Genomic DNA, 8,316 nt, shown 5'->3' with positions numbered 1-8,316 from the left:
AAGCAGAAATCGCGTCCACTGGCTTCGCAGCGGCAAGCAATGACGCCAAAATTCAATGTGATTATTTTAGGTGCATTTCGGAGAAATTTTGTTATGACACCATGTATGGTCCGCGAACTGGTTCAACATCCCCTAACTGCGGCCCATCGAAATTTTCTGGGTCAAAATGATGCAAAAGCTCTAACAATTGTGCTGCGAAAACTTAGGAGGAATTGATAAAAATCGAAGGTCTTAGAACATGCCTTCTTGGCGAAAATTTTGAATAACTGACGAAAGGCAGCTCACAAGGTCGTAGATTTATTTTTGAAGGAATAACTATAAAATTACGTTTTAAAGGATCTTCATGTGAAAAAATGTCTCTCTTAGTTTTTTTCCTACCATCCAACCGAAAAAAGTTCATTTTTTAAATGGAACAGTTACACCAGACTAAATTTGAGCACCATGTTGGCCAATATTAGTATTCTGCGTAGCCTTATGCCAAAGAACAGGGGCTGTGTAACTGTTGAGGAGTTTGTGTAATACATGCCATTTTGACATTTTGGAATGGCCTGATTTTTTTTGCAGGAATATGGCTATAAAATATCCTAATAGTTGTTTGAAGATAATGTCAACTTAAGGAACTATTACAAAGATCCGTACAGCATCCAAAGATTCAGATGGTAGATTAAGATGAGGTATTCGACTTTAAGTGGTCGTAAAGGTTCAAAGAATTTCCAAAAATATTAAGTAGCAAAGTTTATAGTGACATTTCAGACATATTATATCAGTTGATCTGAAAGGAATGAAATAGCAAATCATTAGAGTGCAAGTCAAAAGTTATTAAAATCAGTCTTCATGTCTTCATGTCTTCAAAGCCAATAAGGTTGAAAGAAAATATTGTTCGTAAAATTATATGTTATAATTGAAAGGACCATAAAGGATACATGAATTCTCACAGAGTCTAATCATTAAATAACTAGAATAGATCAAACATGTCTAAAAAAATAGTTAATTACAATTTATGAAACGTGTTATTACGTTTCAAAACTATGGTCTCAAGATAATGCCAGCTTCCAGGCTCCAAGCGGCTAATTATTTCACTTAACAAAGATTCACTTATAATTGCTGACAGGAATCGTGATATTTTGAACCGTAGATAAACGTCAATTTCCTTGGCTAAAAAGAAAATAACATATTTATAAGGTACTCAATATTATGCATACAATAATTACCTCTCTACCCTGATTTTGCTAATGAACTGATTTCTGCTGCATACTTATCCTAGGAAAAGTATCACTATAGGTAAACTCATCCGTATAATAAGATACAAATTAAAGGGGTTTTAATTATAATATTTAAACAAAAAAACGCGAACTAACCAACTTCCATCATTTCCAGTGCAAAAGACCAGCTCGAAACTACCTACAGAGATTACGAACTGGTGTTTTTTGCACTGCAGCTTCATTTTCAAAGCCACAGGACACTCGTAAACTTTCCACCGGTAGCCGCAAGGGCGATAAAAATGCACTCGGTCTTCGCCATTCCGTCCAATACACGATGACAGCAAGACCGGTTGAAAGGGAAACCAAGAAGAGAAAAAAAACAACATGAGGAAAAAACAAAACGGAATGGGTAAGTAAACTACATTAAAATTAGTGTATAATACAATCTGATTATGTAAATATATATGTGACACAATTACAGCCCCGAAGTACGGTGAGCTGGCATGGTGGAGTTTCAACCAAGCAAATAAAAAAGCGATTTTGTTTCGCTCATGCTTTCTTTCCTCTCGATCGTACCGCACACGGTTTAGCAGATGATCATGGATCCTGTATTGGAGCGCACAGAACACACAGGATTGAAAAATAAAAGCACACGCATACGGGAACACTGTCACACTCTGCTGCAAAGTAGTGTTGGAAACAGGCCGTACACAGCGCCTTTGGCACGTGCAGCTAACGGAGCGTCCTTAAGGTGCACATAGCGCTAGCAGCACAATGCAAATGTTTTGTGTGCTGATCCAGGGATCCAGGGCAAACATATTAAGTAATAGATTTTAAGCAATTCATAAATCTGCAGGATAGCTATTTATAGTTATTTATGCTAAATATACATCATTTATAAAAGAGGTACTTTTGAAGCGATAATGGCATTTAACTAAGCAACTGCAAAATATTTTCGATGGGTCGAACATTCATGTGGTTTTTATGAGTTGAGAGGCTGCCCAAAGTAAATTTGGGAAGTTTGAACTGTGTTCCCTATTATAATTTATTTCACAAACAAATCCAACAAACTTGATAACCAAAATTTGAACATTAGACAATACAATGACATTTTTCAAGGAAAAATGATTCCTTGAAAAATTATTTGTCACATCTAGATACAGACTCCACCAAAACAGAACTGTTGAACTGCAGCCAAGCCAGATTGGCCAGGTGAAGAAATAATGCAACTTATTAGGCATCAATTTCACAAAAATTGCATGAAGTGTTTTGTATTGAAAATTCTTCATTACCATGCAAATCATTGAAGCATGAAATCAGCTTAACAGTTCTTATTTCCGATAAATTTAACCTAAAATACTAAACATTCACGCTACCTCTACACACTGCTTTAGCAACGGAAGACGCCATTTGCGTACAGCCTGCTATTCATTCGCAGTAATAATAATGGATTGACGCTTCACCTTAGCCGCTTGCAAAAACCGAAAGCACAAACCGCCCCAGCGTGCAGGCGAAGCCAAATCGGTGGCCCTATTAGAATTCCACGCGCAACGACACGGTACCGCTGCCGGGTACGGCTCCACTATTTTCTCCCCCCCCCCCCCCTCGGCAAGCGATGGTTCCCAATCTCATCCTCGCTGGAGCATATCGAAGCGATGGGCTCGGTGTGCGTGTGTATGTGTGTATGTATATGTGCCCGTTTAACGTGGAGTTTATTAATCGAAATTTGCATACAGACAATTTTATTACCTTGCTCGCCGTGCCTCCCCCATCCCGCGAAATGAAAAGCGGCCAAGTGCGGCAGCGCTGATTTTCCAGCCTGTTTGCTACCGGATTTTCCATTATTTAGCGTAAGAACGCAAGCCGAAAACCGGGCCCCTCCCGCCCATGGGGATTATCTTTTGCAGCGAGTAGGAGAGCCTTGAAGCGGGGCAAAGCGAGAGGAAATAATTTCCCCTTATTGACTTGCAAACGGTGGTGCGTTAAGGGTAAGCACGTTTAAAATCACGCCAAATGTTTTGGCGTGACTTTTACGGAGGTGTACATTTTTGGACTGCTGTTTTGTTTTTGTTTTTGTTCTACCTAGCTTTTAGTTCCTCCTGGTTTCTTTGGAAAGATCTTAATAGGAAGCTAAAGATGGTGGCAGCTTGGTGGTGGGAGGTTTTACGTAATCATCGAAGCAATGACCTCGACAGCTCGAATTAACTGCGCCAAGCGCGTCTTTCCTTCGTCCCAACACCAGGCAGACGGGGACGGGGAAGACATTCGTAGCGTTGCCAAGGTAGCATCCCGTTCACCCATCCATCCATCCTCTCAGCGTCAGTCACTAGTTTGTTGCTGGATGGACTCATCATCAAAGAGTTTGAGCGTAAATGCTCGGTGAACGATAATCGAGCTGGGATGTTACCCAGCGCAACCCGTCGGTGGTGCGAGAAACTATGGCGATGAATGCGCGCCCCCGGTACGCTCCATCCACTAATGCTGGGTGGTGAAGTGGTACCAAGATATTGTGGTCACATTTCTGGAGCGTTCGGGTGGTTTTGATATCTGCCCAGTGCCAACAGTGGCGCTCTGAGTTCTTTTCCACGCTACCCAAGACGAAGGCCCAAAGACCAAGCGCCAAGATGCTCTCCGTAGATCCTTCAAATATCATCCTTCAACCCGGTGGCAAATTTTTGTAAACATAAACCCAAATTCTTCCGAGAAGTGGTCGTTGAAGTGCCGCTTCAACCCAATCCCTTTGCCATCCCCCAATTTCCCAGGGTGAAAGATGCCCTCGGGAAGCGTCTCGCCGGAGGCATAAATTTCGTGCTGGGCCTGTTTCCCCACGCTTACCGGAGCTGTGCGCACTAACGAGATATTAAAATTTATAGTTTCCAGCAACAGCAGCAGCATCAACATCCCATTGCTATGGGTCGGGACACAAAGTTCACTCAATAAGCGTATAAATATGCGTACAGCGTCAAAAACATGGTTCTTGGAATAGTTTCTCCCAAAAACTGGCGGAGGGTGTACGGAGGATGCACGGAGAGGAGAAGCAAAGAGAACGGTTTGCCGTTAATCAAGTCGGTTCGGTTACGTTCATTTAGTTGGGACGTTTTCTTTTCCGTCTTGGCAGTTTGGCGGCAACCCCTGAGGATGAACTCTTGGCACCTGGCAGTTAAGCCGTTGCCGTTGCAGTTGTGTGAGTTGTCTGCCTGATGGAGGTACCGTTTTGGAGGTGCTTTTTTTTTTTGGTAAACGACACGATCCTGGCGACGATCCGCTAGCGTTCTGGGCCGTTCATCTACGGCCACTACGGTTTGCGGGATGACGTTCGCTGCTCCCCAAAGTCCCCGGAAAAGCAAGTGTGAGTGCTCCCAACGCGAATGAGACAACTTTGCCCGAAAAACCGGGCGTACACAGGCTGGCAAGATTTATCTGCCAGCCATGTCCCACGAGCGGTCCCTAGATGAGCGGTCCCTTTTGCGCGTATCGACCGTGGGTTATCGTGGGTGACGTTTACACAAAATCCATAACCCTCGCGTACTCCGCGCCGTACCTCTCGGTCACGGGGTAAGTTGTCCCCACAGGGAAAGCTTCGGGTACCGAGGAAAGTACCGAGTTCCTGCTCCGTCATGCCCGCGCACCGAGCAGAGCTCGCCACTGGGAACCGGAAGCTGCAAATTAATGATCGCTTTTCCGCTTCTGCCCCACTGCCCGAGCTACGTGCCCTCTCGTGCCCACTTCCCATTGCACAGGGCGCTGGGACGGAAATCCGGCTGCCGCCGCGGGTGAGGTGTTCTATTCCGTTGCTTTCGTTTCGTTCCGAGTTGCCGAACTGGTCGGTTACGTGTTGGACTTAATGTTTTTTTTTGTCATATTATTTTCTTCACCATTGACCGTTTGCTGGTCACTGCCAACACCCTGGAATGCTGTATTGGTGTTATTATTTTTTTTTTTGTTCTTGGGGGGATTTTTGTTTTTGTGCTTCCACTGCTTTCTGCAGCAGCTCATGGTCGTGAACAGGCTCGGAGTGGTAAAGCTGCCGAACACTCCATTAAACCGTGCGCACACCTTCACACTCCCGTCGTGCAGGATCGGTCCGGGGGTGCTGCCAGTATTCTTTTTGGTTTTCTTGCCTGCACGCTTTCTTGCGCAGTTGATTTTCTCCACACAAAACATTCCGTCGGCCGGGTTGGGTTAGGTAAAGCAAACGAAAATTACCAACACACTATCTCTCACTCTCGCCCCCTCAGCTCTTGCACACTTTTCTGCATTTTCCTCTTTCAACGGCGATGTTTTAGTGGGGTTAAAAGAAAAACCATTCGGATTAAAGGACTCCCTGAGCTCACCTTTTCAGAATGGCGGGGTCTTTTGGTTTTCTTTTTTTTTTGCGCTCTTCTTTATGTGTCTGTTGCTCCCGGTCACACCCCATGCCCCCATTGTTCGACAGGCGGAAAACGGAGTTTGTGTTGATTAATTGCCCTTCGCCACTAATGACTACTTTTTTCGCTCCTATTTGAGCACTACTGTTCGGACTGATAGGGAAAGGAAAAGTACAATCACACACACACACACATACACAAATACCTACAGAAGATGATGTCCTACGGTTGGTGAGGCAGCTCTTTTTGCAAACGGTTCGAATAGATCATTCCAGGCTAGCCGCAGATGAGTTGGTCACCACTGGTAACGGGCGACACACGAAGCAACACAGACACACACATAGATACAGAGAGCGAGCAACACATAGTGGCTTCACCACACTGCTCGTCCAGGTATCAGTTGTAACCGCAAAAATCTATTATGTGTTTCGCTTGTGTTTTTTATACGCCATACACGCTACTCTATCTCTCTCTCTCTCTCTGTTACTCTACCACAGGCTCGCAGAACAAGATTTGGTTGTTCGGATCGGAATCGGGCGAATCACGCCGAGTCGGATAGTTCTAATCACCAAAGGCTTCACCTGGGTCGCATTCACTGCCAATGAAGCGGACGATTGATTCGTAACGACCCGTACGGAAGAGAGAGAGAGAGAGAGCGTGCGTAGGGACAGGAGAGGAAGATATTTCAATTTATTCATCCACGGTTAACCGCAAAACTAGTGACTTGCGGTCGGTGTTTGCCTATCCGGTTCGATTGTGAAGATGTAGCAGCCGGACGGGTTTTCGGGTTATTATTACGCCGCATGTGTCAGACAACCCGCTCGGCACGGCTGGACGCGCTCTGCATTCTGCATCTGACGGTCAGTAAATCGAGCATTGTGGTTTTTGGTTCAACCTCATCCCCCGTCGCTCCATCCCCTACGCACCGCCACCCCCCCCCCCCCCCCCCCCCGCATTTCCCGACATTTGTAGGACCTGACAGAACAAGCTCTCCAGCCGGAAGTAATCATGTTAATGTCTAACAAGTTGGTTTTGCTGCTGCTAAAATTTGTCTCTTCGGTCCAAACTTTAGAGAACCTTTCCCTACATGCGTGTTGCTTTTTTGTACTTGCTCCAACGCTCCCAGGGCTTTATCCCGGAGCTCGGTACTTGTTAGGAAGTTTGGGACACACGCCAACACAAACACATGTCACAGTGCCGCAGTTGTCACGGTGGGACATATTTCGAACGGATCGAACTGAAAAACAAGTTGCAAAAAGCTCGCCTCCCCCAAAAACTCCGTCACAAACCATCTGGTGCGCGAGGCGAGTTTTCACAAACACTCGTCGTCCACCGATTTTCCGTCACGGAGGAGGGCGCACGGAGGATGTGCAGGACGTGTGAAGATTTGTGTGGGTGTACCGGTGAATATGTAGTTTTTAGCTGCCGCATAATGTCACATTCACACCTGCCGCATCTAGCCCGAGCACGGATATGGATCCGGTGATGGCGAACACTTTCTTCGCCGTGGTCGGTGCGCGTTTTCTCCCCGGACAGGCTCGGGCTTGGACAACAACCCCGGTGCAGATAATGGCCCCGTTATGCAGTGATTGCAAAATGACAACATCTTGGCAGCGGATCGATACATCCACCACCACACACGGCGGTCGCAAATGCAGATTAGTTTTATGTTTCCTTTTTTTTTTTTGAAGGCAATTGCGATAAAGTTGGAGGTAAAGTTGTCGAAGAGTGTAGTCGCAGCGCGCCCAGTATACGTTTATGCTGAAAAGAAATTGAATATCACCAGTTTAGGAGTATAAGAGCAGCACAAATCCGTGCTGTGAGCAAAACATAAAACACACCTTCTGCAAGGATCGGCGAGCCGTTGGGACCGACAACCGCCGCTACCCATTGCGCATAATTCCTTCATACCACAGCCGTTGGAGAGCCACGTACCGGAACGCGAAAGCAAAAGTAAATGTGTATTTTTGAAATTATGTTTGATAATCATGATGTCGTGTCAACACAAATCAGTGGCTTTCGGTACGAAGTTCCAAGCGCCAAGCACCCGGAAAGAATCTTAACAGACAGTGAAGTCTACGCTCATCGTTTTATCTATTTTTTTATCCTCACCCCCCCCCCCCGCCCCCCCCCATTCTCATACTTCTTTCCACCGTCACAACAGCATTCACAGTAATCCGTAAAAAGCGCTATAACCGTTCACAGTTAAAAAATTGTAACTTTATTCCATCTCTCTCGCTATCTACATCGTTCTTACGGAGACACACAACCACACTAAAATTTCCCTTATCTCTTTTTCTCTCTCGTCTAACGCATTTCGGAAAGCTTCTTCCCTTATGCTGTTCTCACCAGTCGTCGGATCGATCGCTCAGCACCCGTCGGGAAAGCGAAACGACCGTAGCGTACCTCAGTCCGTCAACCAGCAACTTGAGCAAATAATCAACTCAACTAAGTGTAACAGCGAGCAAATGCATCAATATTTACCATTGGCATTCAGTCATTCCGTTAGAAGATTGCAAGAGATCAAACCTTTGTAGGTCCTTGTGAACTGGGCAAGCAGTCGCTGGTTGATTTGAGGGAGAAGAAGGTGTGCTCTAGATGTGATACGTCATTAAAAGATGCTTTATAGAGTTGAGTATTTGTTTGAAGTTCACAACTTTGCCCGTTTCTCAATTGCTATCGCTTTTTTTTGAGAAAGTTTGATGTGTTGCTGTAATTGAAACAAATTATCTTCAAAGGTTAACATC

Source organism: Anopheles gambiae, chromosome X (genome assembly GCF_943734735.2).
Source record: "Anopheles gambiae chromosome X, idAnoGambNW_F1_1, whole genome shotgun sequence".
In the NCBI taxonomy this organism is placed as follows: Eukaryota; Metazoa; Arthropoda; class Insecta; order Diptera; family Culicidae; genus Anopheles; species Anopheles gambiae.
This window is presented reverse-complemented; position numbering follows the sequence as displayed.